The sequence below is a fragment of the Talpa occidentalis genome, unplaced genomic scaffold, assembly GCF_014898055.3.
Source record: "Talpa occidentalis isolate TD23 unplaced genomic scaffold, MPIMG_talOcc4v2.1 talOcc4.3, whole genome shotgun sequence".
Taxonomy (NCBI): Eukaryota; Metazoa; Chordata; class Mammalia; order Eulipotyphla; family Talpidae; genus Talpa; species Talpa occidentalis.
The window spans coordinates 82,027,534-82,041,269 of NW_023603184.1; positions in this window are offsets into that span (position 1 = coordinate 82,027,534).

Below are 13,736 nucleotides of genomic sequence, written 5' to 3' on the forward strand. Positions count from 1 at the left end.
TCTAGGTATTTTTCAGGAGAAAATTGTCTGGTGGCTTACCTAAAGAAACTTTTATCCATAAATAACTAGTGTCATGGCAGGTGAAGAATTCACCACCGGATGCAAGATACTGTTTGAACCAGTCCTACTGAAATAATTTTTCTCTCTTCAATATTCAGGGTCATGGGGGCCTTCCTGGTGCCACAGGGGTTAAGTCTCAGCACAATGAAGCTATTGGCAGCCACTGCAGCACAAATTCTATCCCTGGCCAGGAAGCTAACCCACGTGGCACAGCAGACCTCACCTGTCTTGCCTGCTGCTCCCCTCAGGAGTGTATTTCAGTAGATCTGCCTATTCTGCTCCCTACTCTGTCTCTGGTGAATCCTCTCACCTCTCCACACCTTTGTCCTATTCCCCTTGTGTGCAAAAATAGATAAATCTTTAAAAAAAAATCAGGGTCAGGAATCCATTCCATTGGAAAGCCATCCATACCTACGAACTTAGACTGAATTTGATGCCTCTGAATTCCATGTCATTTCTTATTTTTTTAATTTTTATAATGTTGTATTGAGGTAACATTGGTTTACAACACTGTATATAATTCTGAAATATAACAGCCCACCTCTTGAGGTATATTGTTACATATCACACTGTAGGGTGAGTGAAGTGTCAGGCTTTTCTGCCCTTCCAACATTAGGATTGATGATGGATCCCTATGGTCCTGAATGCATGGCTGATGGAGGGCACCTGGAGTAAGGTATGGGCATACATAGGTGGATACACCTGGGCTGAGAGACGGAGCTTATAAGGGTGGCATCATGGAGATGCCAGCAGAGTTAAAGGAGCAGAGAAGCAGAGGCCATGAGAGAATGTCAGAGAGCCCAGAAAAAGTGAAGCTTCACCAGGGGCTAGGAGGCCTGCCAGCTTTCTGGTCCCCATGCACCCCTGCCTGCCATGTAACTGGTAAATAGAAATAAAAGCCTGCAAAGGGCACCAAGGGCTCCAGGACTCCTCCTTACCCTGTCTGCTCCAATCATAGATAACCTGCACAGGCCTTCCTGGCACTACACACACACACTACTAAGGCACACACAATCTTCCATCAAAGTTCACTGGATACCCGCCCCACCATAACATCCTTTAAGTACACCTAATTTTATATATTCATGTCACTTACTTTGTGTTTCTTCCTCCTTCCCTAAAAGCTCAATAGAGAAATTGCTATATTTTAATCAAATAATTTATCACTTATCATTTGTATCTAAATAAATAAAAATGAATAAAATATATTTGATTGGCCAGCTAAAGCAAATTAACCAACATGAAATTTAAACTTCAAAATGACTGCATACTCAACAAATTAAACTATTTTTTTTGTTTTGAAGTTTTATCAGGAGTATAAACACAGTCTGAATCTGAAACTGTCAGAGTCTAACATAAACTGTACATTTTACTAATAATTACTATGATGTAGCTTTCACCACTGTCCCATCATACTCAAGAGTTCATAAAGCATTTGTTTTAAATATTTGGAACTTGCAATCACTAGCATATAAAAGTTACAGAAACATGTTAAATATCCCAAATATCACATCAAGTTTAATTTCAAAGGAAGCTTTGTTTGTACATTTACATTCCTGAAAATAAGGCATATAATAAAGAGTCTTGTAGACTTTTTCCTTTGACAACATCCCTGAAAAGGGCTATAAAATTTGACGGAAACACTGAAAGATTATCTCTAAGGGAGACGCAGAATCCATTTTGTTTTTGAACCGACCCTGAAGATGTGTCAAAGCGTTTGTAATATCCACAATAAAGAGTCAAAGCCATGGCTAGAAGATTTCTTGGGCTGGAAATAAAACATTTCATTTAATGATTCTCCCTATTTCATATGGTTGGTAGAAAACTGATGTAGAAAAAAGAGAAAGGGACTTTCAATTTTCCTTTGTACCTACTAATGGCCACATTTAATGGATCAAAAATATCATGACTAAACTATGCAAAACTATTTTTAACAGCCAGACCAGCATGAGAAAATGACAAAGACCTCCCTTCAGTTATAAAATAAGGAAACACAAAGAGTTCATCTTTTTCAGTGCTCAAAAAAATTCCATCTCAAGCCTATCAATAGCTTATCTGATTTGATTGCTTGCTAACATAAGTTAAAATGTAAGTTATTCTCACACCTCAGCAAGGATGTATTTTAAGAATAGCTATGTGAGATAAAAATATCAATAATATGTTCATTCCTTCTAGGAAGATACAGTCTTTTGCAGTCCAATAATTCAATTAGAAGTTGGTTTATGCAATTCAGGTTTTCTGAACTTCTACCTTCTAAGTTTTAGATGAGGATGTTGGTGCTATAGTCTAGTAGTTACTGCTATTCAGAGAGAGAGCTAAAACTTTACTATTTCTAATTTTTTTTACATTTATTAAGTATATATTATTTTAAGTGATGTGCCTTTTATTGTTCTTAGAAGTCTACCTTAGGAACAATACACCAGTAAAACTGTGACTCAGATATGCAGGGAACTTGTTTCTTATAGGATAAACCATCTTCCAACAATTAGCAAGTGTTATTCTCTTCCCAATCTTATGCCACAATGTCATTCAAAAAGTTTGTTCCCTAGTCAAGAAAACACTTATTTATTGGCACTTATAATTCTGGTATGTTTCAAAGACTTCAGTAGTTGTCTCCTTGTAATATTTCAGCTTTTAAGCTGCTTCCCTGCCTCACTGAGCTCACATAAGATACATCTGAAAGCTTTAGTACAAATTTACTTCGAATAAAGTCTTCAATTCATTTTCATGGCACCAAAAAGACAGCTTTAATAACTGCAATGACAAATAAACTGGAAATCATTCCAGGCCTTTTCACTTAACTGACAAGTAGAACACTCTCATAATGAGCCGCAGGTTTTACGTTTTCTCTTTGACCATAATAGCTTCATTTAAGAGCGTCAGACCCTGACACTTCATCATTTATCTACATTATTTCTCATCTTCTTTCAAATAAATTATGGAATACTAGACTGAGCACATAAAAACAAAGTGACTTGTTATCAGTAAACAGCAAGATAAATTGTCCAGAAGTTCCTCATTTAGTTCCCTTTAAATTTAAGGGCAAGTTATTGGGTACACCTTTTTTAACTTCCAGTGTTTGCATTTTTACAACCATCTTATTTCTCTTGCCACTGGCCCTTGTGCACTCATCCAGAGCCCGATGTGGAAGGCATAAAGTAATCCCATTATCCCAAGGTTGGCCGCTAACGTACAAAGAGGCAGAGGGGAGAAAATCAAATAAAAACTTGGACAGTGATTTCTCCACATCTGTAAAACCCCCCATCCATAGTACATCTTGTCATACTAGGAAATGTGACACTTCCAAAGTAATGAACAGTGCAACTGTAACTAGTTTAGCCCTTGGAAATATAGTACTGATTTTAAATGGATGGGTAAATGCCATCTCTTCTCATTGAATCTTCCCCCACCCTGTTTCTTAACTATTGAGAACTGAATAAAATTAAGTAAAATCATTGTCAGATTATATTTTCTTTTGGAAACTGATGATTATATTTATAAAAATTCTCAAATCACTTCTTACTCTTCTTATGGTTTTGGTATTAATTTTCAGAGACTTACAAAACCATATCAACTTAATAAATATAAATATCAATATTTAAGAAGTCATTGAAACATCAGTTTGTATGCATTTGGTAGCAGCCCTTGAATTGTAAACCATATGTAGAGTCTGCCTCAGAAATAAGAAAAATACGGGCCTCCCCTGGTGGCGCAGCGGTTGAGCACTGGGTTGCGAAGCTGCCCGCGGCCTCTGCGGCGCCAGTTCGATCCCCGGCTGCTCCCCGGCCACTGGAGGAGGGTCCCACGTGGCGTGCAGACCTCTCCTGCCGCCCGCTGCTCCCCTCAGCAGTGTACTTCAGTCCTTCTGCCTACTCTGCTCCCCGCTCTGGCTCTGGTGAATTCTCTCACCCTCCTGCGCTTCTGACTGTACCCAGTGCTTGTATAAATAAATGGATAAATCTTTAAAAAAAAAAAAAAGAAATAAGAAAAATACTAAGAACTTTCTAGTTTAGTGGTGATTTCATTGAGATGCATTTAGTAGCAGATTGCACACAGCAGAAAACAGGATTCGTGAACTCAGATTTCAATAGAAAATATCCAAACAGAAATGCAAACAAAATATATAGGAGGGCCTCCCTGGTGGTGCAAGGGGTTGAGATGCAACCTATGAGGCTATGCCCAGCAGGGAGCTCCCCACATGGCGCAGCAGACCTCTCCTGACTCGCCCGCTGCTCCCCTCAGCACTGTATTTCAGTCATTCTGCCTGTTCTGTTCCCCGCTCTGTCTCTGGTGAATCCTCTCACCCCCCACAACTCTGGCCTGTATCCCATTTCTTGTATGCATAAATAAATATTTAAATTAAAAAAGAAAATATAGGGGAGAAAAATGCGAAACTATAAAGGAGTGGGTGAGACTCAACCAAAAGTTCAAAGAAACTTAAAACATAGTTCTAGAACAAGAGGAGAAAGAGATTGTAGAGAAAAAAATATTTGACATAATAATTCAACTAACAATTCCACCCCACATATTCAAGAATCTCAGAGAATTCCATGGAATACAAATATAGCTACTTACAGACGATTCATAGTCAATTTGCTAAAAACCAAAGATAAAATTCTAAAAGCAACACAAAAAAAACACCTTCATATTACTTTAACTGATGGCTGAATATCAAGTCACGTTTGGTAGCTAGAAAGACAAATAATGACACCATTTAAAGCACTGGATGGGAAAAAAATCTATTATAATTGGAATGTGTTATCCACAGGATATATGTCTTTAAAATGATGGTAAGTTTTAGGCCCAAAACACAAAACCTGATTATTTGTACCCTACACTCCAAGAAACACTAATAAGATGTCATCACAGTGAAGAAATATGATATCAAGTAGAAACCCAAAGCTTTAGCTTCAGATGAAATGATGAGAAAAGAAAAATATACACTAAATGGGAATGAAGGTTAAACTTTTAAAATTATATATGATCTGTGCAGAAAATACTAATTTGAAAATGGAAAAATATCAAATTTATAAATACTTCTAACTACTCAGAGATATTAAGAGAACTTTAATATAGGAATAGAAAATGGGATAATATCCTACTTCTAAGGCTGAGGAAGACTACACAAAGAAGAAACAGACTTGGTAGTCCCCTACTTGCCACTGACACCACCAGGTTGAAGAGCTTAAGGCTAGTCTATTGGATAGTTAAGAAGTTCACTGAGTTCCATGGGACAAAGCTGGTTTATAATATGTGGCATTGGACAGAATTATTAAACAGGAAACTTTCATTTCTGAGCAAGTTCCTTTGCTCTTTCCTGGGGTTGCATCAGCACCCAATAATGCAAAGTGTAACATTCAGCCAATTAGTAAAGCTCCAGCATAAATATACAAGGTGATGCAAGGTAGATTAAAAGCTGAAATACATGAAATTTATAACTGCATATAAAAATACTTTGCAGGACATATAAAATAGGTAATAGTAAAATATATTACTATAATAGCACAAAGGAAGAGAGGAAGATAAAATTTATGTTTCTTCTTTTGTTTGAGAAATGGTAAATTTTAAAATTAAAGCAGACTGAAACATATCAGACATGCATACTTTATAGCTAGATATTAATTAAAGAAGTTACCACTAAAGATTTTTTTTTAAAAAAGGTCAACCAACAGCAAGGATATTTGCTTAAATATTGATAATTATGATAAACAATAGAAATTATTTCCAGTAATGGAGAAAAATTAGATTAACCATATAACTGTGAATAAAGTCCAATCATTTTTAAAAACAGAAGTTGTAAATTAATATCTATAGTTATTATACAGATAAAATGATGAAAGTAGATTTTAAAACAGTAAATAATACCTTATAACAGCTACATTGCTAAGCACTTGTGGAATACCAGGAATGCTGCTACATGCTCTCATCTAATCACTTTGGCAGTCCAATAAAGTATTACCTCCTTTATAATGTAATCTCATTTTCATAAATATACACATATTGGCAGAAAAAATATACTAAAGTTATCTCTTATTGGTGGGATACTATTTTTAAATTAGAATCACTTTTGCTTTAGAATATTATTTTCCCCAGATTGAAGATGTATTAGTACTCGGATAAAAAAAATAAGCATTTTAAATTTATAATGTGCAATTTATCTCAACTATTTACTTCAGCCAGTGTACAACTTAATTTATAAATTTAAGGCACATGCATTGAGCTTATGCACTTTATAAAGCTAAATGCACTTTATAATCTAGTAGCTGATCTAGTTTTCAGATTGTTCTGATTCATTTGTAAAAAGCATCAGTGTAGAAGATTGGACTTTTCATCATTCCTCTATCGTTAACAACAGCGAGTTTTTATTTTCTAATTACTCTGAATTTGAAAACTACAAACATCCCTTTCTAGGGATTAACTAAGGTCTCATAACTTGATCTTTTAATTTAGATACAGGACATAAGGTGTCCACAGATTGTTCACTCAGTTGATCCGTGGCTGGAACTACAAAACATGTATTCTATGTGAAAACAAGAAAAAAATGACATCTATTTTCTGCTCACAAAAGTCAACAATCTTTACTTAAATAGTTCCATGTAATATTAATCAAAGAGGAGACAAGAATTTACTACTAAGCAAGTGAAAATTTTATGCAAGATATGTATCACTCATCTCCCATTCCATGTCATTTAAGCAATACATGAATTACTGAATGAATAAAGGAAAGAATGGATAAACAAAACCATGAACAATAAATGACTACAATTTGAGGACTGGATATCATACCGTATAAAAATACATCACTGGGTTCTAAGATGTTGGTCAATAGAGCACTCCAGAAAGAGGTAGCACTTTTCAAGAATATCCAAACTCTGGAAATAACCAAAATATTCCATAACAGATGAGTGAATCAAGAACACACGGTATACTGGTCCTCCCTGGTGGCGCAGTGGGTTGGGCGTGGCTCTGTGAAGCTGTCACAGCCTCTGCAGCGGGGATTCGATTTCCGGGCAGCCGGGGAGATTCCCACATGACACCGCAGACCTCTCCTGTCTCACCTGCTGCTCCCCCCAAGCAGTGTTTTTGGTCTGTGCCTGTTCTGCTCCCTGCTGTCTCTGGTGAATTCTCTCATCCTCCCACTTCTCTGGCCTGTACCCCACTTATCGTATAAATGAAAAATAAATCTTTAAAAAAAAAGAACATGTCATAGATACACAATGGGGTACTACTCAGTGATCAAAAAAGATAAACTTATGCCACTTGCAGTAAAATAGATGGAGCTGGAAGGAATTATGCTAAGTGAAATTCTTGTTTCACATTCAGCATTAACTCCATCAATTTTGTCCATGCTCACATCTTTGTCTTATTCATCATATATTATACCAACTCTATCCCCACTGGATAGAAAACTCTTCAAGGTAAAGACATATAATCATCTTTGTTCTATTCACATTCCCAGAAGTAATGTCTAGAAAGCTACTTTGCTGATAGTGGGCATTAAATAATAATAAATTCCGTGGAGAGTTTATGTCCCCCTTTTTGTAGTATCAAACATTATATAAGAATATATATTGATTCTACTGCAACAACATTAATGCTCTGTTGCACATCATCCAATGTTACTGCAAGTGGCATAAGTTTCTTTTTTGATCACTGAGTATAATCCATTGTGTATCTATAATACATATTTTTGATCTATTCATCTGTTTTGGAGCATTTCAGTTATTTCCAGAGGTTGGATATTCTTCCATATTAAAATGTTTTTTATTGAAATATAATTGACACATAATATTGTGTAAGTTTAAGGTGCACAATATGATGCTTTGTTACTGTATGTTGCAAAGTGCATGGTACAATAAGATTAGATTAACACATCCTTCATTTCATAATTATCATTTTGTTGTTATTATAGAGAGAATATTTAAAATTTACTCTGATAATGACTTCTAACTTTTATTAAACATAAAATACAAAAATTTAACTAAACTTACTTATTAGTTCTCTGGAAGTTTTTCTTTTTTAAACTGGAGGTGAGCAACATTTCCTCACTGCATCCTACTTCCCCACCTCTAGGCCCTGGGAATCATCAACTCAGTCTTTGCTTCTGAGTAGTTTTTTTCCACATATAAGCAAGATCACAGAGTATTTGTCTTTATTTGTCTAGTTTATTTTCAGTTGGCATAATGTAATCAAAGTCATCCACATTGTAGAAAATGACAGGATTTCCTTCTTTTTATTATATATTATACATTCTATATTACATAATATGTGATATATGTACATACATATTATTTGTCCATTCATTGATTGGCTGATGGTTGGTTTTATATTGTGGTTACTGTGAATAATGTTGCAATGAACATAGTAGCACAGATATCTTTTCGAGATTCTTCAGTTCTCCTTGATACTCAGAAGTGGTATTGCTGTGATATGATAATTCTATTTTTAATTTTTAAAGTAGCCTCCATATTTTTCATAGTAAATGCACAAATTTATTTGTTTTAAGATTTATTTATTCATGCATACAAGAGCCGGGGTACAGGCCAGAGGTGTGGGGGTGAGAGGATTCACCAGAGACAGAGCGGGGAACAGAACAGGCAGATTGACTGAAATACACTGCTGAGGGGAGCAGTGTGTGAGTCAGTAGAAGTCCGCTGTGCCATGTGGGTTCCTCCCTGGCTGCTTTACCAAACTCGTGCTGCAGTGGGTACATATAGCTTCATAGGTTGCGTTTTAACCCCTTGTGCTACCAGGGAGGCCCTGAATGCACAAATTCATATTCCTACCTACAGTGAACAAGGATTCCCAATCTCAACATCCTCACCAGCACTTGCTGTCGTTTCTTGTCATTCTGATACTAATCATTCTAAAAAAGTGTGAGGCCATATCCATCGTGATTCTGTTGTACACACCCCTGTGGATTATGTTGAGAATATTTTCATATGCCTTTTAGAAATTCACATATGTTCTTTGAAAAAAATATCTATTCAGGTATCCAATTTCAAAATTGTATTATTTGGCTACTTTACTATTGAATTGAGTTCATAACATATTTGGAATATTAACCCTTTATCAGATGTATGACTTGCAAATATTTCCTCCCACCCCATAGATTGACTCTTCATTTTGTTGATGATTTTCCTTACTGTGCAGTTTTGTTTTGTTTTTGTTTTTTCTTTAGTTTGGTTTAGTACCACTTGTTTATTTTGCTTTTGATGCTTGTGCTTCTGTGTCATAGCCAAAAAAATCTATGCCAAGACCAATGCCAAGGAGCCTTTCACCTGACTTCTTTGAGAAGTTTTACTGTTTTAAGTCTTATGTTAAAGTCCTTATTCCACTTTAACTTTTGTGAATGCGAATGATTGGACTTCTGCAAAATATTTTATACAGCAGATTATCTCACTTTAAAATGTCTATTACTTACTATAAATATATACATGCTAGAAATCTACTACAGCCTTATGCTTGATTCAGAAGGAATGATAGTATATTTAATAGTATTTATACCTTTTTGAAATCTTGGTTGATAACAAGAATTAAGTATTCAGTAGACTATTTCCCCTGTTGCTTAGGAGAACATTTGTCTCAAAATAGCTTTATTTCATATTGATTATAGATTTAGATGTTTATTGGCCTTAAAATGTTTGGGTTAACTGTTATTTTTCCTCTACCCTTGTTTCCACTGATTCTATTTAGAGGTCATCTAGAATTCTTTATTGTTATTCCACTTAGGTAACTAAATCTTTCTCAAAATGCATTTAAGATCTTTTTCTCTTGGGTTTTCAGCAGTTTTGCTGTGCATTGTGTAAGTGTGAGTTACTGCTTATAATTTTCCTTAACATTTCCTGATTTCTTGACTCTAGGAATAGATTTTTTATGCTTTCAAAAATTGTCAGCTATTGTCACTTAAAATGTGGACTCCAAATAGAATGATGCTAGACCTAACAATTGTACCTTCTCTGTATCTTTTCCTTTTTTTCTATAACATTTTTTTTTGTCTCTCCATAATCCACTCTTAATATTGTATTCTGGTCTCTGTCAGACATCACAGATTCTCTTTATTCATATTTAATCTGTTGTTAAAGCTTTCCATCAAATTCTGTATGTTATTTCTTATAATTTTAAGTTCTAGAATTCATATTTGTTTAAGTCTTCTGTCTATATTTTGCCATTTTAAATTAACTGTTAAGCTTGACAATCTTATGTTTTTTTTTTTTTTTTTTTTTTTTTTTTAATAGAGGCATGCTTTATTTATTTGTTTGCTGGTTTGTTTGTTTGTTTTGGTTATACATGCACTGGGTACAGTCAGAAGCGCGGGAGGGTGAGAGAATTCACCAGAGCCAGAGCGGGGAGCAGAGCAGGCAGAAGGACCAAAGTACATTGCTGAGGGGAGCAGCGGGCGGCAGGAGAGGTCTGCACGCCATGTGGGACCCTCCTCCGGTGGCCGGGGAGCAGCCGGGGATCGAACCGGCGCCACACAGAGGCCGTGGGCAGCTTCTTAACCCAGCGCTCAACCGCTGCGCCACCGGGGAGGCCCTGTTTTTAAAATGACTTTAGATATAGCAAACATTGTTTCTATTTAAGTCTTTACTTGATAGTTCTAATATCATGAGTAGCTTTGGCTCTCTTTCAATTTTCTCTTTTTTTCTATTGATTTTCACTCATTTTCTCCTTGGTTATCTTTGATACCCAAAGTGAATATACAATGATAATTTGAAGTCTAGTGGAAAACAGACACCCTGCACACCTTAATCTATCTTGAGCAGTAAATATGTTATGGGTCACATGAATGACTAGTATGTATGGGCTTAAGCATGTATGAGACTGGATTTGCTTCCAGTTCACCTTTACTTCTGGGATCCCATCTTGGGTCCCCATTCAAAGAAAAGGGGGATATCAGGGTCACTATAATGTGAGTCAACTGTACTAAACAGTGATCCCTGAGAGGATCAAATTAATTACTCAGTTTTTAAGTTACCTCTTTGGGAATTTGTAAAACTTCCCCCAGGGAAAAGCAAGCCATTTCTATAGATATCCATTTTAGATCTAGAACTAAAACATCTCACAATTTTTGGTGATCTGATATCTTCTGGCAGATGTTTCTACTAACTGCCACCCCATATCATCTTTAGTTTCCTCAGTGAGAAGGTTGCTAAGTTATTATGTAATTTGCTACTTTGAAAAGGGAAAGTCTAAACAGACAATTTTAAGGATGTAACTTTGGTTCTTCAGAGGAACAGGAAATGTAAGGAAGGTCAATCATGGATTCAAAAATACAGTGCACAGGAATACAAAATAATTGGTGAAAGTCATTTGGTCTTTGGTGATGGAATATTAAAAAAAAAAAAAAACAACCACTTTTTAAGCTAATTGCAGGCCTCTATGGACTTCAGAATTTTCACCCAGTTTGTGAGGATTAATAGTAACACCATTTCTTCCTGTCAGAGCAACATGTTCTGGTTAGAATGATGAGTGCCTTGCTTAAACCACAAAGCACTCAAGACACAGACAAAATTCTCAGACATTTATTGACCTTAAATATGAGCTGTTTTCAGAATTCAGGAAAGACACAAAGTTGACTTTCAAAGAAAATGGAATTCAGTTCATAACAGTTACATTCATGGATAAATATAACTATTAGGAGCACAAACTTTCTCTTCATCAAAACAAATGATCCAGGTAAAGTATGGCATGGTTTTGATTTCTCTTGAGTTTTAAAGTAGTTTTATTCTAATTTGGGAGGCAAGGTTCTAGTTATTATCTGTTAATACATATGAGACACTGATATATAGCTCCCAGATTTGAAGCATCCGATTTGCATACTTCATTAAATTAAACAAATGATTATCAAATCTTCTCTTTATACTATGTCTGGTTAGCCTTTTACGGATAAAAACTAGAACCGTTTCATACTTTGGTATAGGATAAGATTAAAGCATAAAACCTTAGAGATCTTCAACCCTGGAGTCATATATAAATGTCTGATAAAAATGAAACAAAAAGGATTTTTAGCTTTACTTTATGATTCAGTTTTACTTTATGATTCAAATTTATAACAGCACATATATTAAAGACTACAAAGATTAAACAATAGCATGAATTTTAATGAGATACATCAGTTTTGAAAATATTACTCTGAAACGTATGAGAGATTTTGTTCTACTGATAACACCCAAGCAACTGTAGATAAAACATTTCAGAATAGGGGTGCATTTTACGATTGCAAAAAAATAGAAACAAAAAAACATAGACAATTACGTGCTATTTCTAACTCTTAAAAATGAAATGCAACCTACATATTACATGAGAAATCATTAAAAATGTGCAAAAAACATGTAAGTGAGGAAAGTAATTTGATTTTGAATGTTCACTCTATATCTACATTATAGTAATCTTGAAGAATTATCTATTTGTGATTTAAATTTATCAGAGAATCTCTGTTAAAAAAGGATGTTAGAATGTTAATTCTGATAAGTCTCTGATACAATGTAGAGTAAAAGATACCCTTAAAAGAGTATCTTTATATGCATCTTTTAAGAAAACGTATCCAGGCATGTACGATTTTAAAGAAAATGAACAGAATGATTTCGTGAAACAAATTGCGAGTTACATTAAAAGAGAGTACTTACACTTATGAATATATTAAATCAATTCACAATTTGTACTCTCTATGACTGAAATTATGTAATGTTCAGTTCTGTATGTGTGTGTGTTTTACTTGATTGATACCCAAATGAATGTTGCATTGATTATATATTATCCTTCCTAATCCTTTTAAATCTAAATGTAAAATAACACATACACATACAATTTCTGTGTCTCAGGAGTACCTTGGGGTGTGGAATATTTTCAATTAAATTTGGTAAACAAAGAAACATTCAAAAATGTCTACTTATTTTCTGACTTAACTGCTAGTCATACATGAGATTAAAATGAGCAGTAAGAGGTAATGTAATCAAGCATTGAAGTTATAAAAATCTGTGCATGCATTTCTTTCTATAGCTGACATGTTTCTCCTGCCTCCCCTTTTTTTTTTTGAAACTGCATATGAGCTCAAATTTTCAAAAACAATGAACAGAGTGTGTAGGTCTGTCTTCTGAAGTGATGAGTTAGACAATGTTGCAAGAGTGAGTACTTGCCAAATCACAGTACCGTTATTAATTCAAGCATGATGAAATTGTTCATTTTAACTATAATCATGTAATTCATCAAAATACTACTAGAGCATATCATTCTCAACTATTACTCTGATAAAGCACCTTATTCTATTAGCAAGAAATGTAGAAAATTATTTTTGATGTTTATCTATCATAGAAGTAATTGTTTTGATTCTGGATAGACCTGGCCTTCTATTTTGAGAAAAGGAAAATTTCAACATGTTTTTATGTACTTACTTGAACATAGTTATTTTGTGTTTGAGTAACTCCGTCTATTAAACTTTAAAATATGTCAGGTTTTCTTTTTTAGAACTGAAATTGTATGTTTCCCACATGTCAGTTTCTTCCTTCTTCCTGATGAATACAGAACAAACTTCTATGGTAGATAAGTAAGCATCCCCTTAAGTCATAAATCAACAGAATCATGCAAAACCACAATGTCATCACCCAACAGCTCTTTCTTGAAAGTTTCTTTTGTCGTCAAGACTATAAACTTTTCAAACGTTACTCTGAAAATCA